Genomic DNA, 26,761 nt, shown 5'->3' with positions numbered 1-26,761 from the left:
TTGGGATAAATACTAGACACAACTTTATGTCAACCAACATGGAGGCCTATCATCATCACGAATCTCTCCTTATAGACACATTCTTTTACTTGCTATTGGATGACTTTAGAAAAGAATTCCAATGTTTATTTTCTAAATAAGAAAAGAGGATTAAAGTGAAAATTTCTGTGATCATTAACATGTTGAAGTTACATTTGTTTTTTAAAACATAAATTACATCTGATTGATGTTTTTTACACATCTTTATTAAGATATAATTAATAATCACACTACATACATTTAGAGTGAAGAGTCTGTTTATTTTTTCATTCCTTCTGCTATTTTCAGGCTTAGTTATTAGAGGGGCCAAAACATCACCTGTTTAGATTGAGAATCAGAGATTGTACAAAATTAGGAGACACCTCTGGATCCCCAGAATTCTACTAGCAAGAAGGACAATGAGAGATCTATTCAGTTCTGTCAGTGCCAAATCCTGTTCCCTCACCTCTGTTCTTAAGGTCAGCCAAGAAAGAATTCAGAGACAAATTCTTAAGTAAGCAAGCAGTTATAGCAGTTAAAGCAAGAGTACACCCTGGACTTGGGGATAGCAGGCAGGTACAGAGGTGACAACAACATGAGGACCAGGGTCATCTTTTCTTCTCATGTTTGACTCAGTTATGAGTCATAGCCAAGTCAGTCTCTGGCTAAGGTTCCTTCCAGTCATCTAAGGGACTCTTCCCATTGGCTGGTACAGGGAGTTTTTGGCCCTATATGGTGCTTGTTGGAACTGACACAGCAGCTGTCCTCTCCAACAGGGGTCAAACCTCAATGTAAATGTATTACAATGAAGCTATAGATTACTGTAGGCAACGGTCATAGGGGAGATTGCCTGTGTGTTCCCCAAGGTCTCTCCCAGCTGTTTGAAATTCTTAACAGTCATAAAACACCAGTTCCCTGCTCATGTCTCAGTAATTGCCTACTCTATCATTGCAGATGCATGGTATGTTTCATAAAAAAGGAAAGTAAAGGAACATGACCAAGAGGATGGTACCAAAAACAATGAAGTCACAATTGAAATTCATAGAAAATTATTCCCTGGCCTGAGTCCTGCTCAAAGAACTGCCAGTATTTGTACGATTGGATGTTACAATTTCTGTGAATTAGTTCCTTCTTTGTCTTCCCAATTTTTTCTTGTGCTAAGAGAAGGGGATTGTGTATTTGTTTGTCATTCTAGGAAAAAACAAAGAGGATACCACTTAGTCATATCTCCACCAACTTGTAGTAGTGGAAATAGAATGTGTGGCCATGACACCATGGGATTTATGTATTTGCTACCATGATTCTAGAACTAAATTCCCTTAATTTTAAAAAAGGTATTCCATTATGTCCACCATTCCTCTATGCTTTTGCCTTTACCAAAAATCTTCAACGCCTGTTTTTTCTTTCTTTTTGTCAAATGGACTCCTAGTTTCATTTCAGTGTTCTAAATTGCATACTCTCATGCTTCATCTTCCTTCTCAAACTTACATTATACCTTCTAGAGCTCTTGATCTGTGACTACCTAGCTCTCATTAACTTATACTTCATCTTAGCCAAAAGTCAGAGAAACGATTAGCTCTCATTAACTTAGAAGAAAGTGGACAATCGGTTCAATTCTTGCCTGGCCTGTTTCTGCTTCTCTAATGTTACTTTACTCTTCCCAGCTCACTATGTTCAAGCATCATTGGTTCTCTGATTGACTCTACATCATGCTATCTTCTTTACTTTCTTTATTTCATGTGTTTTGCATTTGATTTCCCTAATGTCTAAAAACCTATCTTCTGGTTCTTTGGTGATCAACTCTCTCCATTCCTTTGGGTCATAATTTAGGTTATCTCTAAAGGAAGTCATTCCTTACTTCCTGTCACCTTGATTTGAAGCCTCTCACACTAATTATTATCTATGAATACCCCTTTTAATGCCTGTTTGACAGGCTTGATTTTGTAGTGTGTTCTGTGCATTGTTTATTGTTTGTAAGTCTCAATACATTATGAGAATATAAAACTTACAAAACATTTAATGCAATATTGCTTGCAATATACTATTAGCAAACATTTCTGTATTGTCCACTCTGTATGAAGTAGTAGACATTGAATAGTATAAGATAATCAGTTTCTTTTCCAACAGTTAATCACCAAAAAAAAAAAAAAAAGTAAAAATAATTTAATACATAGAAAGCAATATTTCTTAAGGCTCTGAGACAGCTAACATATTCCTGAAACTTAGATTATTATAAATGAGTCATTTCCAGCAGGGGAACATTCTTATTTTTCTGAAAATTAAAAGTCTTTTATTCATATACCATTTTTTAAAAAATTCTGAACATTATATATTTTTTCTCCTTTTTCTACAAAGGCAAAGAAATGGGCACTATAAAAGGAACAATCGTATGCTCTAATTCCTTATAATCATCTAAACAAACTAATCATTGACATGTACCTTTTCAAACTCTGAATCCCCAAACCCACAAACTCTGAGGGATAAAAAAATGAAGAAATTAGACCTGCTTTCTGTAAATATTGCCATTTATGGAATATATATTATTGCTACATTGCTAGGTGCTTTGGTCTATTCTCATTCTATGCCAATTAATTCTTGGCTTGAACTAACAATGTTGTGATTACTAATGATGATAAGAAAACACATAAAGGATAAAGAAAACGAGGTAAAATTATAAGAGGAAACTCAGTTTGAGAGGTTAGAAAGTTTCTTAAAGGTAATTATAAAAGTGTGTATGATGGTTAATATTTTGTGTCAATTTGATTGAGCCATGATGCCCAGACAGTTGGTAAAATATTATTCTCAACATTTCTGATGGTTCTGTGAGTATGGTTTGGGGTGATGTTAGCATTTAAATCCATTGGTTGTCTGTAAAGCAATTGCCCTTGATGGTTTGGATGGGACTCATCTAGTCAGTTGAGGTTCTCACTAAAATAAAGACTGAGCTCCTCTGAGCAAGTGGGAATTCTACCCACTTGACCCTCAGACCAGGACTGTAACATCAGCTCTTCCCTGGGTTTCCAGTCCAGGCTACCCTGCATATTTTGGAGTTGCTAGCCTTCATAACCCTGTGGGTCAGTTCCTTAAAATAAATCTCTTATATATACACATGGCATTGATTCTGTTTCTCTGGAGAACCCTGCATAATACAGAATGAATCAAGGATTATAACCCATAACTCTCTGATCCCAAAGCCCCTATTCTTACCAAAATACACATTGTACATTGCAAAATATAAACCTTAAAGAATGATTTGGTCAGACTTCAGAGTGCAGCATATTTTAGCTGATAGTTTAGTCAATTAAGTAGAAATCAGGCTAAAAGATTAAAGTTCTAAATTAATATAATGGAGGAATAACAACATAGGACAGTAGTTAAGAACGCAGAATTGAGAACAGGAAGCTCAGTGTTCCAATTCAGCTCTGCTGTCTAACTGGGAGAACTTGGGCAAGTTATTTAGCCTCCTTATAATGAAGCCTGTAGGAACCCCCACAGTACTCCTTGGATCTAGATCCCTTTAGCTGTTTTGTTCATTCCTACTTCCCTTGTATGTTACTTGCTTCAAACTGCTGCAGTAGGGACTCTATTCAGAAGACTCCCATTTGCATGAAAAGCTGTTTTGACTATAGGTAGAGAGAGAGAGAGAGATTTGCTTTGAAGCTTATAACTGCCTGGGGTATTGTTAGCCAAGGACTAACGTGCAGTAGGGTGAAAATTCAGCTCATTTGCCTTTAGGACAATATATAAGACCTAATTTATATTCTAGAACTTCTCTCTGGGATAAGGCCACACTTAGCTAGAAATTACACCTTACTAGGTTTTTTCGTTTTGTTTTGTTTTTGTTTTTGTTGTTTTACCTTCCCAACCTGCTTCCTTTATTTCCTTCTGGTTTCTCCTGGGGGCACTTTCTAGATAAATCATTTGCTTAATAATCTTCATCACAGTCTCCTTTGGGAGAAATTGAATAAAAACATCAAGTTTCTCATCTCTACAATTGGAATATAGTCTTTTTTAAAAAATTTATTTATTTACTTGACAGAGAGAGATAACAAGTAGGCAGAGAGGCAGGCAGAGAGAGAGAGAGAGAGGAGGAAGCAGGCTCCCTGCTGAGCAGAGAGCCCAATGCAGGACTCCATCCCAGGACCCTGGGATCATGACCTGAGCCGAAAGCAGTGGCTTAACCCACTGAGCCACCCAGGCGCCCCGGAATATAGTCTTTAAGTCAAAGGCTGTTGTGAGGGTAAAAGAATTAGTGCATACAAAATATTTATAACAATAACACATAACACGATAAATAGGCATTAGTATATAAATTATAAAACGAAACAATATATGTTCAATTAATATAAAATAATTTGTTAAATGCTTATTATATGGCATACACATTCTATGCATCAGAAAACAAGTAATCAATTATCCTATAGTACTCTTATATATGTTCAATTTATATAGACAATTAAGCCAATATTAATAAATGCAATACAATCCATATGATGACAATAGTACATACTGAATTCTAATGGTTTTCTAAAGAGTAATATAATAAAATCATCTTGGACACAGAACTCAACCCAAGTAATCAAGGAGATTTGTCAGAAAGGCTAAGTATAGATTATATGATTATATAATTAAAAAAATATGAAGGATGATGGTGACTAAAATAGAGACAACAATATATACAACTTTTGAAAGATTTGGAAGAGTTTTACAAGTCATTATTATTTGAATTGCAGATGTGTGTCTCTTGATATGTGTGTATAAGTGTATGTTAAAGTATGTGGTGGTACATGTGTTTATGTGTGTGTCTACTTGGGAACGTATTGTGTGTGTGAGAGAGTGAGAGAGAGGGTATATGTGTGTGTCTGTGTTGAGGTGTATTTGGGGAAGTAGGACTGGCATCAAGGCTGAAGAGATAGCTGTGTTAGCATTCTATGCTATATTTCAAGAGTTTGTTCTTCATTTTAAAGGCAATGTCAAGTCAACAATGGATTTTAGTAGGAGAATAGAATGCTGGAATGATAAGTTCGGCAACTGTGTTAAGAATGTAAGTGAGGGCAGGGGTGGTAAACTGGTTTCAACTCCCACGCCAACTCTGATCAAATGGTACTGGCTGCCTGGAGTGTTTGTTGAGAAGGATTTTGAGGTCTTGTCCACACTAACTAGGAAAGAACTTCTTGATTGATTATGAATGTCTTCCATTTATTTCTTATGTTCTAACCCATTCTTTATGAATCTGGTCCCTACAGTGCATATCTGTTATAGATATCAGATGTAGATCCACTGATAGGATCATGAAAAATACAGATGGAAAACTTTTCTCTGAAAGCTTCTAACCTTGAAGCTGCAATAACATTTTTATTTGTCTTAGGAAGAAGTATATAGGTTACCACAGGCATTAGCACATAGGTATACTAAAATTATTAATTTAATGATTTCAATTTGTAAACAGTGTTTGCAAACAGAGCTCTGGTAATCTATATTTATAGTATCATAATAAAAAGAAAACCAAAAACATAGTAAGAGGAAAGTTTTAGTACTAAAGATTATGAGAGATTATTGTGTTTGTAAACATATAGACTTTGCCAAAGCTTTATCCCCTTGTGCTTCAGTTAGACCAAATACCCTCCCGTTACGTGTTTTACATATTACCCTACTGATTTAGATTTAATTGACTAAATGTTATAAAAGATTCCAGAGCCAGCTTTAAATAATAAATACTCCCTCATAGGGCAAAGAATAAAGCATTTAGAACCAGACAAGCCTATATTAGAATTCTGACTTTGTCATTACCAACATTTGGATCTTAGGCAAGTTTGCTTTGGTATGTCTCCTGTCTAAGCATATAATACTAACTTAATATAGTTTTTAAAAATCTCAAATTCAATAACCTGTATGCATAAAAAATGTACTTGATAAAATAGTGTAATAATACCTGACAAGATTTGAAAGCATAGTTCCTATGATACATTTTATTGATTGTTAAAAAAAAAGCCCAAATTAATTTTGAAATCAATTACATGTTAAGAAATGTTTAAAAACAGAAAACCTGTAAAATGTTCATTTATTTTTAGTCCATTATATACTAAAATGTTAGATATTGGGGTCACTAACTTAAAAATTCATGGTTCACCTAATAATAAGCTAATAGTACAAACAGATAGATGTGTGCCTCTCTCCATTAAACAAAGAGCAACTTGAGTAACATTTCCTAAGAACTCCATAGAGAAAATCACATAGTGAAGACTGAATATGAATTTAACTGTAAATGCTTTTTATGAAACTATTCTGAATTGCTATTGTAGCACATGGTTATTAATACATGAATTCTGAGTTGAAACATGGCTTCAAATACTATTGCACTTTCCAAAATGCCCACATAGGATATCAGATGTGAGAGTAAATAGATCTTTTCACTTTTTTTAATGGCTAATAATCACCCTTCCAACTGACACCTTCATTGATAGTACCATTTTAATTACAAATTGTGTTTGATTATTTTAAATAGGATAGTGTTGGAAATGGAACTAATGATTTTATGTGCATCAACAATTTTCATTGTGCTTCATGTAACCTACAAGAACCCTGAGTCATACTGTAGCTGATTTGAAGTAGTATGTTCGGTTTCTTTCTATTCCATCAGGTACTGCATTAGCATGACCCCAGGGTCTAGAGTTTTAAAACTTAGGAAATAGAGCAAAACTTGTCAAGAAAATGCCCCCCAAAGCAGTCAAAGACTTGGAAGAATACTGCTCTATAAACCAGTGTTCTTTGTCCAGCAATAAGTATACAGTAATTTTAAGAAATAAGCAAAATATGAAATGACTCTTCTAATATTGACACTCATGTTGTAAAACAACTCAATTATTCCAAAGGCATTTCTCTTAATTTTAAAGAATATCACATTCAATGGATCACCATTTAATAAATACACCATTAGCACATCATTGTTCAATTATATGAAGACTAAACAACTAGAGAAATGATCCATTTTATAAATTCTTTCTATATTTAGAATTAAAATCTGTTGTTTTGTGATCTCTTTCAACTTTATGTCACACATTATCATCTTCTTTTCATTTAGTAGAAGCATGGGGAAAGAAAATGTACTATCCAGTCATGCTTGAGTTTCTTTATGTTTCACTTCAGTTTTCTGGGCATTACTAGTAGCTTTTATTTCACAGTTGTTTCTTGTTTAAGTCTCACACAAGATGACAACAGCATGGGGCAAATCATTTCTGGCTTAATTTGAAATGCTGTTTTCAGGGTATTTTAACAGCAGCAATTCTCATATGAGCAAGTAAAGATCATAAATGTTATCTGTATCTCCCCAGATAAACTACAAATAGAAAAACAAACACACACCAGAATTTGTAAAGTGATAAAGGAATTTAGTATGTTTTAGCCATTCCAGTAGAGTTTCAACATGGGCAAAATCTATATATATATGAAATTTGACATACTTTTAAAAGGAACAAGGTGAAAACAAGGAAATAAAAATACTTACAAATCAGGCAAACTCTACAACGGAAATGCAATCTAAATATATGCTATCCAGGTAAAATATATGTTAAGTGTCAAAAAAGCTAACAATTACAAACTCATTGCTCTGTGCGTGTGTGCATGTGCATGTTTGTGTGTGTGCGCACGTGTGTGCATGCACGTACGTGTGTGTGTGTGTTGCGGAAGGAGGATTCCTAAGAAGAAACAAAAACAAAGAACTGATAAAAGTCATCTGATTAACTTATTGAAAAAGGTACTAAAATTACTGTAACAAAAATAAGTTGATGTAAACTGGGGAGCAGGAACTGTGCCTTGTAGATTCTTATATCCTCTACCTCAAGCAAATGACCATCCATCTCTTGGCTAACAGCAAGAATGAACAAATAGGAGGGCCAATCCACTCTCATTTAAACACAGTCTATCACTAAAATTGTCAATCTTCATCCTAACTTGTTTTAAATACTTGAAAATGTTATATTAAGCAGATACCATTTTTTTCTAATGTCATTTGGGATAATAATAAATCTCCCATTTTTCATGTGTTAAGTATAAATCCTTACTAATTTGTCCATTTCATCACTGTTTGTAAATTTTTAGAACTTCTTAAATCTGGTATAATCTCTGAGACCTGTCTGTATTTACTGATAATCTGATTTAGACTAGCCCTTGAAGGTTGCAAGCAAAAGTATTTTTATGTCCTCACCATCTCAAATTAACATTGATAGTGAACTCTTTGCATGTAGGATTATAATGAGACCTCATGTGGGCTTTTCTATATCATCTCTAGGTAAATTCTAACCATCAAACTATATAATGTGGCTACTTCTCCCAAGATCTAATATTCTATTCCTGTATAATTTAAGCATAGGATTACATCCGCTTTTTTAAAAAGCCATTAAATTACACAGACAATTCATATATTTTTTTGAGATTTTCTTTATTTATCTGTCCGAGAGAGAGAGACAGACAGACTGAGAGAGCACAAGCAAGTGTGAGGCAGGCAGAGAAAGAAGCAGGCTCCCCACTGACCAATGAGCTTGATGGGGAACTAGATCCTAGGATCCTGGGATTATGAACCCAGCCAAAGGCAAACACTTAACCAACTGAACCATCCAGACATCCCAAAATTGTTTGTTTTAAACAAAAACCCCAACCTTTTTCACATGAAGAAATCAGGTTACACTTTCTTTTCTGTATATATGAAGTTGATGTTTCTGAAACTCATTGTAAAAACAATTGTGTTCAAGTCAAATGCAAATTAAAATATTGGTTGAGAAGGTGATGACCTAAGGCACATAAGTACCGTGGCCTCTGAGAACCAAACTGAGGGTTTTGGCGGGGAGGGGAGTAGGTGTTTGGGTAAGGCCGGTGGTGGGTATTATGGAGGGCACGTATTGCATGGGTCATAGGTGTGGTGCATAAGCAATGGATTTTTGAACACTGAAAAAATATTAAATTTAATTTAAAAAACAAAATTCATTTATTTATAAATACGAAGGACACTATTTTCATATTTTGTGTATTAATTAAATTATTCTGCTTAGACTGAGGAGAATGAATTTGGAAAAGAGACAATACTTTCAGAGATATTGTCTGAGAGTCATACCCACATAAAAAGTGATTGGGGAAAAGAACACCTGAATGAAGTATGTCAGCCTCTATTAGGTATGACTAAACTTTCTTTTGCTTTTGTTGTAGAATTTATAAATACTTCTCTTACCCATCACCTGCCTTAACGCACACTGCTTCACTCATATATGTTATATATTTTCTCCAAACAAAAGTAGGTCTAGCTATTGCCCGGTTAGCTTGGTAGTTAAGTGAACAAATATAAGCTCAGATAAATTAGATTTGATTTCCATGAGCTTGCCATCATAATGATATAGTGAATATCTGTAGTCAAAGCCAGTTATTTATAAAAATTAAAGGGAGTATACATAACCTAGTAAAATTTTTATTTTTATTTATTTTTTAAAAGATTTTATTTATTTATTTGACAGACAGATAGCACAAGTAGGCAGAGAAGCATGGAGGAGAGGGGAAGCAGGATCCCTGCTGAGCAGAGAGCCCAATGCAGGGCTCAATCCCAGGGTCCTGGGATCATGACTTAAGCCGAAGGCAGAGACTTTAACACACTGAGCCACCCAGGTACCCCCAGTAAAAGTTTTAAAAGGAGTAGTCTTTTGTGGGGAAATGGAGAAGAAGAAACAGAGTGTTAAATTAATCATGCCCCCCCCCCAAATATAGTCCAAAAAGTTTGGTTGTGATTGGGTGGCATTAAGATTGAAATGCTTAAAATGGAGATTTGTTTTGGTGTGTTTTATTTTGTTTTTTTCCTTATGAAAAATAGTTCTTAGTTTGTATTTCTAAACACAAATGTAACCATGAAAACTTATTGTAAGGAGATGCTTTTTTGAAGGATTTATATCCTGTTTCTTTCCTACTTTCTCCAGGATCAGTATTGCATTATACCTTAAGACAGATCTAATCAGCAATATTACTTTACTTCCTCTGACTTCTCATTTGAGCTTAACATTTTTTTCTCTCCAAGATTCACAGATAATAGTTTTTGTTTTTGTTTTCTTTTTTTTATGTGTCTCATGGCTTTTCTAGTATCTTCCTATTTTTTAAATAATTTTTAAAAATATTTTATTTATTTATTTGACAGACAGAGATCACAAGTAGGCAGAGAGGCAGGCAGAGAGAGAGATGGGGAAGCAGGCTCCCTGCTGAGCAGAGAGCCTGATGGAGGGCTTGATCTCAGAACCCCAGGATCATGACCTGAGCTCAAGGTGGAGGCTTTAACCCACTGAGCCACCCAGTGGTCCCTATCTTCCTATTTTTATAAAGAGTTCTCAGCTTACTTTGCCAACCCCCTTAAATCCATTAATAAATTGTTTTTATATTAATTCTTTATCTAATAACCATGTTTCCAGAAATAATGATTATCCTGAAATAGATCTTACTCATTAACAAATGCCTTACATGCTTGAATCAATATTAAAATAAAGATACATATGTCTAGGAGATTAAAAGAAGCCTGCTTAGGGCAGCATTCCAAATTAAAATTCTACATTCACTTTTTTTACTTATTAAGAGTAAAAACAATAAGCTTTCTAAAGGAGAGAATTAAATGCTATAACTAAATACAAATGCAAATTACAGCTTTGCTTATACACCATATCTTATCTATACGATTGGCAAACATTCAAAAGTTTGCAGAAGTACTTTGTTGTCAAGGCTACAGAGAAGCTAGAACTCCTACATTTTTGTTGGAAAGCAAAGTGATACAACCTTATGGAAGGGAATTTGGCAAATTACATATGCATTTCCCCTTTTACACTGAGATCTCATTTGAAGAAATCTATTCTAAAATACTCTGGCAAAAATCCAAAACACACATACGCAAGTATATCTTATTGCAGTAGTATTTTCAATTTTAAATAGTGCTTGTGGATACAACTTATTACCCATCAATAAATAAATTGAAAAAATTATGGTACCGTGCAATAACGGGGTCCACATGGGGACTTTGTCACTGTAAAAAGTAATAATTTATATGTCTATATACTTTTATGATGTAATATCTGGGATTAATTATTTTAGAAATAAAAAGTAGAGTAAGAAAAGTGTGTAAAAGATGTGAGCAAGGTTATTAATTTACTGTCTTTCAGCTCCTAATCAATAGAGCAATATCCTCTTCCTAAAAACCTCTTCTTTGCAGCTAGCAAAAATGCTCAACCTTGTCAACAGAAAGCACTAGAGTGACATTGTAAGGAAACAGAGACAGGATTTCACTTCCTTTCCCAGTTCTGGTACTGCTTCCAGTTTTCCTTTTATTAAACATGATTGCTAAGACCCATTGACACTCATATTGTAAGAACAAATACATATTAAAAATAGGGGCTTAATTCTCCTTGGTAAAAATAAGGGAAGAGACTCCCATCTTCCTCCCCTTTTTTAAAGTGTTTATTTTAGAAAACTTGTATGTTCTTTCTTTGCCTCTTTGAACTGAGTATAAATCTATTTAATGAGTGAAAGAGTGTCCCAGGAACTTGGGAACCTGTCAAGGCCTGGGAACCATATCTTGAAATGCAAGATATCAGCCCGTATCTCCCAGTTTCCTGGCCCCAAGTTCTCAACCTACCATTTTTCCTGTCATAAAGATACTATATATATATATATATATATATATATTTTTTTTTTTTAAAGATTTGTATTTATTTATTTGACAGAGAGAGACACAGTGTGAGAGAGGGAGCACAAGCAGGGGGTGATTGGGAGAGGGAGAAGCAGGCTTCTCGCTGAGCAGGGACCCTGATGTGGGGTTCCATCCCAGGACCCTGGGATCATGACCTGAGCCGAAGACAGACGCTTAACATCTGAGCCACCCAGGTGCCCCCCCTTTTTTTTCTTTTAAAAACATTTAACAGAACAAGTGGCTACTCCAATTACAAGGTGATTTAGGATGTGCTGTATGTAACAAATGGTGCGGTAGAGTCCTCTTAATTAAGGATTACTTAATGTTTATTTTAAAAATAATGTATAAAATGTGTTGCTTGGCTATGTACAAGGATGAGATTTCATAGTATCTATTGCAGATTTTTTGCAATCTGTTTAGAAAATGTCTGTGATGCACATCACATTATGGTTTAATACTCTTTCAATAATAAAACTGGTTTTATTTCTTTTCTTTTGTAGAGGAGTTTTCTCAGGTATCAGGAGATTCCATTTTCAGCTCTATTTCCCAAACAGTATTAGTGGACCTCACAGACTCTCCCAACATGAGGATGCATTTATGGCAGGTTTTAGTCAAGCTCACGGGACATTTGTCTACCTACACCTACGGCCCAAAGTAAAGAGCATACCTGCTACTCCCTCAGGCCACACTCTCCCAATCAGTGTGCTATTTCTATGAGCAAGTTTCTACCATCACTAAGACAGCGACTTTCCTACCTAACAACTACTTCTTACTACCTGCCTTCCCTGTTTCCCCAGCAAGGCTGTGGCAGCATACTCCATCAACTATCCCAACCTAGTGACTACATCTAGAGACCTGATGTGCCCAACCCACACCTTGTGACAACTGTGAGTGACTCCAGCAGCATAGCTCCAGCTCGTACTCTCAGGCAAGTTGCTTTTACGCGAGTAGGGCTGTTGGCTTCTGAGTCTGTCTAACCCTTTTCAAAGAGATTTGAATCTGTCTTTGGGTGGGCGTCTTCCTTTGTCATCACTCTCCCTTAGTCTATAGATTGTAACTTTGTGTCTGCCTTCACTAATTTTAGATCTCCTAGAGTATTTCCTTACCTCTTTAACTAGTCAACCACTTTTGCCTAATTGTGCACTCTTTCTATTAAAATGTCCTTTCTCAAAATAAGAGCTTTTTCTGACTCCCAATTGGAGCTGACTGATACGGAGTTGATACTGGGAGTGATTCTGGCAGACAGCCTCTCCTGGATGGGATTAGATTGGGTATTAATGTAGTGCTGAACTCCTTGTAAATGGTCACTGGGAAGCTAGTGTGCACAGCTTCTTATATATCAAGTCATCACATGTGGTTGATGAAGATAAAATTCTAACAGAAATAAGTACCTTGAGAGATCAAGAGGCGGCTCCACTTGACTGTTTCCAGGGTAATTATGGACCACTGTCTGAGTGTGGTGCTACATGCATTCCTTTGAATGTGCTGCTTATAGAAAGAAAATGACCAGCTCAAGTCTTTAACTCTCAATTTAAATTCAGTCTGAAAACTAAAGAACTTCCATAACAGCTATAAAATGATCCGTTATCTTTTGTATCATCAGAACCAATATTGTTTAAAAGAAATGCAAAATTTAATTTTGGTCACACCTGGGTGGTTCAGTCAGTTAAACGTCTGTTTTTGGCTCAGGTCATGATCCCAGGGTCCCAGGATTGAGTCCCGTGTCAGGCTTCCTGCTCATCGGTGAGTCTATTTCACCCGCTCCCTCTTCCTTTTCCCCCTGCTCATGCTCTCTCACTCACTCTTACTCTCTGTCTCTCTCAAATTAAAAAAAAAAAAAAAAAAAATCATATGCAGCAGAAATACAACAGCTGGATTCACAGACTCAACAAGTTTCTCATGGGACAAATGGGGTGCAGGTTAGGAAAAATAAGAGACCCTGAAACTTGGAATGGAAACTTTGGACCCGGATGAAACTGAGGATTTTGGATCCTGGATTAAAGAGCCTTCCTTGCTCGTGGGAGTGTCGTGCTGTAGTGTTTCTTTTCAGCAACTTTGCTTCTCTATACTTGAAAACCTGTAAAACATTCCCCAACACCCCCCTCCCCCGGGGCACATGCCAAGAAAGGGCATGTTCATTCTCTTCAGCTCTGTCACAGTCATCTTCTATCATAATGAGACTCCTCCTAATGTCCCCTCCCTACCAAGATAATTAAACAGAAGCAGTGGCATGCCCTTGGTGAAACTGTAGGTATTAAGGCCATGATAAATGTACTTTAAAACTAATCCATAGTAACAAGTACTAAATTCAATGGATGTCACCTGTTTAGTCTACACCAAGTCAGGGGGTACTTGAATAATAACTGTATTATTTCTAGCTTATTTTGGTTTTAACTTGAGTTGCAACTGCTATTTTGATTTAATTTCTTTATTGGGCAAATCATCACCCCTGGTACTTGGTATGCAGCTATTGGTTTGGCTACTACTGACTTCCCTATCTCAATATATAAAATTTATGAGAAGCCATTTTTCCTTACCTAGTAGGGTGATGTCAATTCTGTTCCTTGTCATAGTATTGTCTATAAATATTTTGGTTTTTTTCATTTTTCTTTTTCAAGTTCCACTGCTTATTACTGATTACAACATTTTGATTGGCTCTAATGAGTAGGAAGTACTTGAATATCTTAGTATGACATATTCCAACTGGAGGAGAAATTGACACTCAATCTTAGAAATTAAGTTTTATTTGAGCAAAGCTATGATCATCTGTTTACATATTGTCTTTGGTTATTTTTATACTAGAGCAGCAGAAACATACATATCTATCAAAACAACATATCTATCACAGATTTTTAAATATTTATTATATTGTCCTTTGCAGAAAAAGTTTTCTAACCCTTGATATAGAGGGTAGGAGATAAGCACAAAACTTTAGGGTCTTGCTACCTAAATGAAGTTTCTGGAGGTTCAGTGGTCTGCAGCATGCAATGACCATCCTTCTAAAGTGAAGAAAATTTGCTGTACCTTGCAGCATAATGCATACTTTTTTTGTTTGTTTGTTTGTTTGTTTGTTTTGGACTGAAGTCAACCTATACCACATTTGAATGTGAGAAAAAATGTGGATTAAAAAAAAGATACTTGGGTGAATCTCTCAGAATAGGCACAGATTTTAAGGATACTTGAATGCCCACCAAAGGGCATCCACTGAATCAGAGGATTTTAGTAATCATATAGACTATTAATATGCTTTGTAGATGTGAGTCATACTCTCTCCCCAGATATCTTAAGTGCTTGTTCAACTGGTTCATAAATAAAGTGGTCATGTTGGGTGGGGTTTGGCAAATTTCAGAGTGGGGAGGGGACACTAACATTACATTTTATGGGAGATCCTTTAGGACAGATCAATATACTATTGTTGCTTCTACATCTGAGGGCATAATAGAAATTAATAAGTTACTCTACCATGAGTACCAGGGAGTATTATCATGATAATGAAGAGTTTCATGTACAGAAATGTTAGTGACACAAATTCTTTCTGGAATTTTTCCCCCTGTGGGTCAGTCAGAATTTAACATGAGAATCTCTGATGTCCTAAGGTCTCACTCTATAGACAGTGTCCTGTTAGTTGGCAAGTTAGAAGCCTCAGCAGCCTCAGTCCTGACTGCATTGTTATCAAACTTCTACCAGTAGAGGTAGATGATAGTTCCTGACACAATTCAGAGGCCCGTGCACTAAAGTTCCTTGGGATTACTTGGGCAAATTTATAATGCTCAATTTTTCTGGCAGTCAAAAAACAAAACAAACAAACAAAAAAAAACCCTATCACTATCTGATTACTCTTTTCCTTAACTTCTGAAGTGTCTGTTAGAAATAAATCTGATGGCCCCGGATCCTGTATGTCCACCACAAAATGCCTGTCAGTACCTCAGGATCTTTTTCTCACTCCCATCCTCTTGGCTGTTTCTCTGCCTTTCCATGGGCTGAATGAAAAACATTTGATTCTTGGTTTGGGCAAGTTAGGGAGGTTGGAATAATGAACCCTCCACAAACAAGAACTGAACTTAATTATTCAACTGAACTGGAAACGCCAGGACCTAACACTTGTGAGGTTATGTTAGAGGAATTGTCGACTTGTGCCTCTTAGCAGATCGAACTACCACAAAGATGTGAGGCCCCAACAGTTGTAACCAATGCTTTCTTACTATGGGTCTCTGCAATTATGGTTCTTCTCTGGATTCAACCCTAGGAATTAATTTATTTCCCTCCTAAAATGGTGACATGAACCTTACAAGTAGTCATGAAAGACTTGAAAATATTAAAACAAAAACAAAAACAAAGCATTACTAGTAGATCATATAGGCCTCACATGACTAAGATGATTTCTCTGAAATAAGCTTAAACATGGTTCCTTGGTGAATTGTTCTTTGACAAATTCTGCTGCTTGGAGTCCTGTAGAGGACAGCCTCTACATTCTCTATGTTCTCTGTGAGACATACAGAACAGATTTGATCCCAGGCACTGTTAGTCACATTATCCAGAATGCCCAACAGCAGTTTACACATGAGGAGATTCAACCAAAGCCAAGATGTTGTAAAAGCAATAGGTGAATATTACAGGGAGACACTGGAGTCTCTTACATTTCTGTGGGTCATGTAAGCAAGGGCACAAACTGTTCTGTTTTGTCTTGGCTTTTTTTTTTTCCCCCTATCTTTCTGGTATGTTTGCATGATGAACAATCTTGGAAAATACAGTGTCTCTTTCAGAACTAATGACAGATATCCTTACTCTCTGTTATAAAAGATTCAGGTTCTTTATGCTCAGGGTTTCTCTTCTGTAATGTAACAAACTGTACAGGCATCTTTCTTGGCCAATCAGTGTTGCCCATGTGGGACTCAGGTCCAAGCAGACCTGAGGCAAATATGCTAATGTTCATGATTTTTGCTACGCTATCAATAATAATGTCATTTACCTCTGACCCAAGAGTCTCATCTCTTCAATCAACATCTATAATAATGTGGTGAGCTAATGCATTGGTTTGCAAATGGCATAAATATTTGGACCCATTACAGTTCTTGATATTCCTATTTCTTTTCCCAATCCTATTGTTTTTTTCTCTTTGGTTTTATCATAGAATATATTTTGCTTCTTTATCTTGCTTTCCCCTCCAAAATTTCTTCCTAGAATATGCAATCCATTAAATTAGGGGTTTGCAGCTTTTTGATTCACTGACGTTGTCTTAGTTCTTAGAAATGTATCTTGCACAGAGTGGGTGATGGATAAATATTTATTGAATGAGTGAACAAACTCTGCAACTACAAATACTCATCTCAATAACAAGTAAAAAATTTTAAAACTAACTACCAGAACATACTAATCTGATCTACACACAAATAGAGGAAAAAATAGTCTTTTTTGAACAGAAAAATAGAAAAAAATATATAGTTTACAATAGAAACAGAATACTTTTGAAACAGAACTGAATTAATTCAATAAATTAATATATAATAAAACCTACTAGATAAAACAAAGCTATATTATAAATAAACTTTAGTTTTTTTTCCCTTTCTCATAAAGATATGTTTATATAGCTATATAAATAAATAAATAAATAAATGTGACAATAATAGACATAGAAAGACCAATTAGAAATCTGATTAAAGAAAAAAAAAAAAAAAAGAACAAAAACAGGGAGACTTCAAAGATTACCTACCACAGCAGAATCTTAATGGAAAGACTTGGGATTTTCCAGCAGTATGTATGATCCCAAGAGGAAATCTATCTAATTTTGAATAGAAGAATTAGCAAGTCTACATGACTAAGAAAAATAAGCCACAGTACCAATTCCAGTCTTTGTTGGTAATATAAGTAGGAACTTGAATTTCTTTAATTTTCCTTCTTAATCGATCAAACAAAATTATTTTTTCTAATGGTTCAGATGAAGGAAAGGGGTGTTATTTATCAGGTTTCTCAAAATCCACCCATATCACATCCAGCAGTATTTTTTCTACGGAGGTAATGATAGATAAGCATGAGAACATTTATTAATAAATGCCACATTAATTGAATAAATATAAAACATAATAGGGTAAAAATCAAGGTAAAAAATGACTAAAGCCTAAGTGTATAAGTGATTTTGAATACTTACATCAAAAAGTATTTTAAAATTTATTTTGTGGATAGAAAATAAGCAAAAAAATGATTATTGAGTTTATAAAATTGTAATAACTAATTAAAAAATACAAGAGAATCACTTTCTGATCTATTGTCTGTAGTGGAACCACCAACAAGATGCAGATTTTTGTGAAAACCCTAATGGGGAAGATCATTACTCTTGAGGTTGAACCTCCAGATACTATAAAAAATGTAAAAACCAAGAGCCAGGGTAAGGAAGGTATTCCTCTTGATAAGCAGAGACTGAGTTTTGCAAGCAAGGGGAAGATGCATGTACTTTGTATGACTGCAATATCTAAAGTCCACTCTTCATCTTGTGTTGAGACTTTGGGTGGTGTTAAGAAAAGAAAGAATAAATCTTACACCATTTCTGAGAAGAATAAGCATAAGAGAAAGAAGATTAAGCTAACTGTTTTGGAATATTTTAAAGAGGGAAAGAAGAGCACAATCAATCGCCTTTGTGGGGCGTGCCCTACAAAATGTGGTGCTGGAGTTTTTATGGCTAGCCACTTTGACAGACATTATTGTGGTAAATGTCTGACCTCTTGCTTCAACAAATCGGAAGTCAGGGAATTGTATAGGGGTTAGTAAAATACATTAACTAAAATAATAATGATAACAACAATAAGCAATAGAATAAATTTTCCATCAACAATAACACAAGCTTCTTAGAAAACCCCAAATTTTAGGAGACATTAATGGAGAAATTACAAATATCACTTGAACAACAATCTGTCGAGGGAGAGATTGTCCATTTTGATGGATGACAATACTCAAAGTTATAAACAGATCAATATATCAAAACTTTTAAAAACAATCCAATAGAAATTTCATTGCTACTTTTTCACAACACTTAGAACACAATGTATATTAAAATAAGTAAAGGAAATACAAGCATAAGAGAAACAAGATAACTTTTTAATTAAAAAATGATATGGAAAATTTCCACATTTAATAATAAGGTATCGTAATGCTATGACACTTTGACTTCAAAAATACACTAATCTGCATGTTTTCAAACACTTCTATGATAAAAACCTAGTAGCACTTGCATAAATCAAATACTAGACAAGACAAATATCCCTTAAAGTGCATATCTAAACAAATCAGAAGTTAATAGCAATCTATAGAAATTAAAATAAAGCTTTACTAATCCCAGAGTTTTAAGGAGCACTGGGGATATGATTTGTATTGTTGAAAATGATAGAAGGGAAAGTAAAGTCTCTGGCCCATATCAGGTAAAAAATGAAGATTTAAAAAGAATTCTAGAATGTTTGGAAGGTTACATTTTGAAAGAAAAGTAAACTTGGAGGGAAAAAATCATATATATATGATATACAAAAAAATCATATATATATTTGTGTGTATTTAATATATGGTATGTGTATATTTAATTTATTATATATTTAATTATATACTTAATATATATTTAATATGCTTAATATATTAAATATACTGTCTATTTCCCACACACTCCAAGAATTCACAATCATAGTACTACCTTCATGAAGTTTTTAGTTTTCCACTTACAATTCTGTCAGGATCCAAGAAAATATTTAAAGTTGTTGTAAAGGTTGGTAGAACACTAGGTACTTAGCAAAAGGAAATGCGGATTTTTTTTTCTCAATAGAGTTTTTCTCAATAGAATCTATCTTATACTGTGATATAAGACTTCATGAAATACTAAGAAATTATTTGATAAGAAATAAAATAATTTGTCAGTTATGGCTGTTGTTTACTATATTCTAGGACAATATAAATTTTGTTTTGCAAATAATTAAATGAACGTACACATAAAATATTGTTATTCAGAGTGGTATTCAGACTGATTTTTAATTCATCAGCACTAACTAGCCAAGTACTAGTAAGTGTTTGTAAGTACAAGTACAAGTAAGATAAGATGTTCAGCTCTATGTTTCTTTGTAACTGATCTCTTATTCAGTTTACCAATGGATATTGTCATACTCTATAGGTACCCAAGCTGAAAAGCACTTCTCTCTTTGGATAGAAACACAGGCATCCTGATAGGTAATTGTATTCAGAGTCACTCTTTTGCCCACCGTCTCTCTCTGCTAAAATGTTAATGGATGTGCTTACTAAAAACATTAAAAAACTTCCTTCATGTGCCATTTCTACTTACTGTGGACTGCATTATTTAAGGCAGTAGCATTTTAATTTGTAATTTATTATGGAAAATAAAAAAATAGTAAAACCTAAAAAAAATTAAGGAATACTATGGGAAATAAAAACATTTTTTCAATTTTTTCTTAATCAAGCTACAACATCATTGTACTCTTAACTATTTTTCATTGTTTATATAACTAATTTACTGTCTGAGGCAGAAGGCAAGACACATGCAAAGTCTTCACTATGTTAAGGTCAGGTAATCAATTTCCTATCCCAAAAGACAAAACTAATAGTACAGAGGATTATCACTAAATACAAGCAGCTGCTTTTGTAAGACTGGAGCTTTTCTGGGGAATCCTGCAATAATGGAGTGGGTAGGAAACAGAATCCCGTGTATGTCTATCTTTGAATTATGTGAAAACTGCATAGTTTTTTTTTTTTAAATACAAATGAAACAAGGATTAATTTTGCTTTGATTCAAGTAACTGCTATTAAACATCAATGCATTTGAAGTAAAACATGGAATCACAGTGGAGAAAAGAATATTTCTCTTTGCAAGATTTTATTCTTAGTAAATATAAGTCTAATTCTTACACATTTAAGAATTTCAGTTTACCTGATATAAACTATTTAGTGCAAGTATTAACTGTCATACTTGCTATCTCTAAATACTATCATCAAAAGCTGTTTTTATAACATATTTAATAGAATTTTAAAAATCCCATGTATTATTTTCTTTTCATAAGTTCATACAATTTTGTAACACTCTGTAAAGACTGATTAAATATAAACAATTCCTAAATTTAATTAATGCTGTAGATCAATTTCATTTTGTGAGAAAACACATATGCGATTTTATTCTTCTCTAAGGGTTTTATCTAAAAATGTATTGATGCAATGTTACTCATTAATATTTCAAATCCCCCTTAGTTTTAATTCTAGGCATGAGACATGGAGGCAAATTGCATGTCTTTTTTCTCAAATATAAACAAAGTAATCAGTAATCTTAATATTGAAATCATTTTTTGCATATTTAGCCAATTATTTTGACCTCTTAGCAACATTCAACACAACTGAATGAACATTTCTTTTGAAATATTCTCTTTCCTTAATTTCCATTAGATTACATAGTTCTTTTTTTCCTCAGTTTTTTTTCATAGATATTGCTATTCAATCTGATGTGTTAATACTGGAATTAGACTCGCTTGTTTTATCATGTCCACTCTATTTCAGGTGAATTAGTTTATTTACGCATTTTTAAAAACATCTGGTGTCATCTCTTAATTTATATTTTGCATCTATGAAATTACAGACCCATATATTCAACTATATTCTTGATAATTCTGGTGGTACACATATTTTTTAGTTACTTTAACATGTTCCGAACTGAATGCCTGATTTACTTTTTACCCTATCACTCTCCCATCCCCACTTTGCACCTAGCCATTTAGTAAAGTAATTTAGTCTACCTGTTGTCTCCATTTCAAGTTTCATTTTATCTATCATGTTGATTCTTCCTAAAAGCTAAGGATTATCTTTGATATAATGTTATATGTCTGTTTCCTTCCTACTTTGGTCTTTAAAATATCATCAATATCTAGACATCTAACATCTAAAATATATATTCATACCTTCACTGTTCTTCATGGTACCTGCCTTCATTCTAGTATAACCAACATCATCCTCCAGGGCTTCCAGGCTTTAGCATGTTTCTCTCATTCTCCTCCTAGATCCAAAGTCCACTTCCAATTCATTCTCCATGAAGCTGAGAGATTTTTCAGAAAGCATAAAACTCCAAGCTCTCTGTGATTCAAACAATTCAATTATTTTCCATAGTAATTAGGCTATTACAAAATCTACGTATTTGCTCCCTATTTCTGTGCCATTTTCTATTTATATGCCTAATTTCCCAATCTTGTCTCTCTTACTGTTGCTTTCCCCTTCATGTGCCATTTCTACTTACTGTGGACTGACTCTTTCTTTCTTTCCTTCCTTCCTTCCTCCAATTTCTGAAACACAATGAAGTATGCATAACACTGAAGCAAACATTCTTCTCTTTCCATAAACAACCTTTCCCTGTTCATCAATTGGCTACTTCTTATAAGTGTTTCATTATTAAATAGACCCAATATGACTTTCAAATTCCAAGGATGTTTCAAATTCCAAGCGAGTCTAATTCCACTCACTTAAATTTATCTATTTACCTTCAGAGTTTACTCACATTGATTAATCTATTTAACTACACATCTATGTCTGGCTATCCATCCATCTATCATTTTATCTATCTCTCTATCTATCTATCCATCCATCTATCCATCTATCAGTTTGTTCATCCATCCATGGAGGTAGCTATGATGCATCTGTTGTCATTTGTTCAGATTCTTTTTTTTAATTTTTTATTAACATATAATGTATTATTAGCCCCAGGGGTACAGGTCTGTGAATCACCAGGTTTACACACTTCACAGTACTCACCATAGCACGTACCCTCCCCAATGTCCATAACCCAACTAACCTCTCCCTAACCCTCTCCCCCAACAACCCACAGTTTGTTTTGTGAGGTTAAGAGTCTCTTATGGTTTGTCTCCCTCCTGATTCCATCTTGTTTCCTTTTTCTTTCCCTACCCCCCAAACCTCCCATGTTGCCTCTCAAACTCCTCATATCAGGGAGAGGATATGATAATTGTCTTTCTCTGATTGACTTACTTTGCTCAGCATAATACGCTCTAGTTCCATCCACGTCATCATAAATGGCAAGATTTCATTTCTTTTGATGGCTGTATAGTACTCCATTGTATACACACACACACACACACACACACACACATACACATGTATGTGTGTGTGTGTGTGTGTGTATGGCAGCAATGTCCACAATAGTCAAACTATGGAAATATATACCACTTCTTCTTTATCCATTCATCTGTTGATGGACTTCTAGGTTCTTTCCATAGTTTGACTGTTGTGGACATTGCTGCTATAAACATTCAGATGCATGTGCCCTTTCGGATCACTCCATTTGTGTCTTTAGGGTAAATACCCAGTAGTGTGATTGCTAGGTCATAGGGTAGCTCTATTTTCAACTTTTTGAGGAACCTCCATGCTGTTTTCCAGAGTGGCTGCTCCAGCTTGCATTCCCACCAACAGTGTAGGAGGGCTCCCCTTTCTCCGCATCCTCACCAGCATCTGTCGTTTCCTGATTTGTTAATTTTAGCTGTTCTGACTGGCGTGAGGTATTATCTCATTGTGGTCTTGATTTGTATTTCCCTGATGCCGAGTGATATGGAGCACTTTTTCATGTGTCTATTGGCAATCTGGACGTCTTCTTTGCAGAAATGTCTGTTCATGTCCTCTGTCCATTTCTTGATTGGATTATTTCCTCTTTGGGTGTTGAGTTTGAAAAGTTCTTCATAGATTTTGGATAGATACTAGCCCTTTATCTGATATGTCGTTCACAAATATCTTCTCCCATTCTGTCAGTTGTCTTTTGGTTTTGTTGACTGTTTCCTTTGCTGTGCAAAAGCTTTTGATCTTGATGACTGTCCCAGTAGTTTATTTTTGCCCTTGCTTCCTTTGCCTTTGGTGATGTTTCTAGGAAGAAGTTGTTCTGGCTGAGGTCAAAGTCAAAGTGGTTGCTATCTGTGTTCTCTTTTAGAATTTTAATGAATTCTTTTCTCACATTGAGGTCCTTCATCCATTTAGAGTCTATTTTTGTGTGTGGTGTAAGGCAATGGTCCAGTTTCATTTTTCCGCATGTGACTGTCTAATTTTCCCAACACCATTTGTTGAAGAGACTGTCTTTTTTCCATTGGACATTCTTTCCTGCTTTGTCAAAGATTAGTTGACCGTAGAGTTGATGGTCTATTTCTGGCCTCTCTCTTCTGTTCCATTGATCTATTTGTCTGTTTTTGCACCAGTACCATACTGTCTTGATGATTACAGCTTTGTAATAGAGCTTGAAGTCTGGAATTGTGATGCCACTAACTTTGGTTTTCTTTTTCAATATTCCTTTGGCTATTCGAGGTCTTTTCTGGTTCCATATAAATTTTAGGATTATTTTTTCCATTTCTTTGAAAAAAAAATGATGGTATTGATAGGGATTGCATTAAACTTGTAGATTGCTTTAGGTAGAATAGGCATTTTCACAATATTTTTCTTCCAATCCATGAGCATGGATTTGTTCAGATTCTTGAATAACTTTAAGCATCATGATAGGGTGTCTATATTTATTTGGTTTATCATTGTTTTTCGAGAGTCTTCCAATACTGTTGGATAGTCAAAATACATTAAGTATTTGTTTAATAAGTGAAAAATTGACAAAGTAGAGAGCAAATGCATGACATATGCACACATATATATATTTATATATATATATATATAGCCAAATTTCCTAATTTTAGTGCATTTAAACTTACTAATATTGTGCTTAAGCTTTCAAAAATTGATTCAATGCAAAGATTATTTTTTAATTTTTAAAAATATTTTATTTATTTGAGAGAGAGGATGTACAAGAATGAGAGAAAGAGTGAGAGCACACACAAGCTGGGGAAGAAGCAGAGAGAGGGAGAAGCAGATTCCCCACTGAGCAGGGATCCTGATGTGGGGCTTGATGTGGGGCTTGATACCTGAGTTGAAAGCAGATGCTTAACTGACTGAGCCACCCAGGTGTCCCCAGTGCAAAAATTTAATATATTCAACATCAACTCTCTATTTGATTCCAAAATATGATCACAAAGAACATTACTAAAGCTCAAAATACAATAAAAATTATGCATAAAAGAACACTATAATCTTAAATCACAAGTTTTTTTAATCTTAAATTTGTGCACATCATGGTCTCATGTATTGTTAGTAAAAAGTATACTATCCAGACCACTGCATTTTTTTCTTAATAAATTATTATCTAGTGGGAATAATTGGGAATTTTTCAAGATGTCTTTGGGACTGAAATTTGCAACATTCATCTTCATATAAATATTGGGTGAACATTTTGCAATATAAAAGAATTAGAGAAAATATACACAAATGAATATTTTTGTGCAGTCACCTCAATTTTAAAAATATTTTAAACACTCATCATGCTTTTGTAACCAGCACAAAATTTATTGTAGAACTAAACAATTATACCTACTTTAGTCACCAAAAGTAGCAACAATCCTACATGCTTACAGTAAAATCTTTTTATCCTATTAAAGTTTTGGTTTATTCAGTATTTTAATAAATGTTTACTAATTTAATCATCATTGATAACAAATAAGTCCCAAGTACCCACTAACCTATCTGAAAGTATTTTCAGTGTTCACTAAGTCAGCAGGAGACTTTAAAGATGTTTTGCCTCTCTGCTTCGAGCAGCCACTTCTGTAAATGTTGAGATGCATCAAATATGCCTCAGAAAACCTCAGGAATGCAAATAAGACAAGTTAAACACCCTGTTTATGACATTGATTCCTCAAAAAAAAAAGATAAAAAACAAATTATAACATTCAATAATAAAGTATGATTGATTTATTATCATGAATTTATCATACATTTCTTAATATAAAACTGTGCATTAATTCAAATTCAATAAAGAACTGATGAAAACCTATTTAGCTTGGTACCATGGTTCACAGAATTATGTAATGTAATCTCTGGCTTCGAGGAACTTAAAATCAGAAATGAGCCATAGTCATATAGAGTTAGAGTCAGTGTATATTGACTGATCTCATATATTTCAACAGAGAAAAACAAGGCAGAGGGGAAAAATATCTATCTATCTGTCATCTATCTATCTATCTATCTGCAAATTTAGAAGAGCTAGTTTTTTGAGCTGAATTTTAATAATGAATATTGGATACGTAGAAATGATGAATTAAGATATTTTTAGAAATGCATAACTGTAAATAAAAGCCTGAAAGTATAAAAAAGTAAATAGCAAGTGGGTTAATCTAGTTTTAAGAATCCAGAAACTGTTAGTAGACAATAAAAACAAAAGGAAAAATTAAAACTTGATCTTAAACTTATATTTTATAATAAAGCTTTTGAGTTTTATTTTAGAGGGAATGAGAAGTTATTGAATGTTTTCAAAACATAAGTATTTTAGGGGTAACTGGGTGGCTCAGTGGGTTAAGCCACTGCCTTCAGCTCAGGTCATGATCTCATGATCCTGGGATCGAGCCCCACATTGGGCTCTCTGCTCAGCAGGGAGCCTCCTTCTCTCTCTGTCTCTCTGTCTCTCTCTGCCTACTTGTGATTTCTCTGTCAAATAAATAAATAAAATCTTTAAAAAAAAGTATTTTAATCACTTCTGTGTTTTACAGAGGTAACTTTATTCAAATATGACCATCCTGCAAAAGAAAATGGGCTCACTCCACACAACTTAACTGGCCTTACTATTCTCCATCATTCAGAGGCAGCTGGCATTGGTGCAATGGCAAAAAAATATTAATTTAAGAAACTATGTAACTGAGATGCTGTCCCAGTGAAAGAGTGTAATATATATATATTTATGTTTTTATTTATTTATTTGTTTATATCAGTTACTGAACATACGGTGTAATATTAGTTTCAGGTGTAGAGCTTAGTGAGTCAACACTTACATACAAGTGCCCTCCTTAATAATCATCATCTATTTTACCTATCCCCACCTCTCTTTACTCCCTGTCACCCTTCCCACCCCACCCGATAGCCATCAGTTTCTTCTCTACAGTTAAGAGTGTGTTTCTTGGCTTTTCTCTCTTTATCCACACCACGTTTATTTATTTT

General features: G+C 34.5%; 1 pseudogene; it reads left to right on the top strand.

Moving 5' to 3' along the window:
• Nucleotides 1-18,007: 18,007 nt before the first annotated feature.
• On the top strand, nucleotides 18,008-18,478 carry LOC101672214 (annotated as a pseudogene).
• The last annotated feature ends 8,283 nt before the right edge of the window (nucleotides 18,479-26,761 follow it).

Source organism: Mustela putorius, unplaced genomic scaffold, assembly GCF_011764305.1.
Source record: "Mustela putorius furo isolate JIRA1106 unplaced genomic scaffold, ASM1176430v1.1 tig00000031_pilon_pilon_pilon, whole genome shotgun sequence".
Lineage (NCBI taxonomy): Eukaryota > Metazoa > Chordata > Mammalia > Carnivora > Mustelidae > Mustela > Mustela putorius.
The sequence above is the reverse complement of the archived record's forward strand: the minus strand, read 5'-3'. Positions and strand labels throughout refer to the sequence as shown.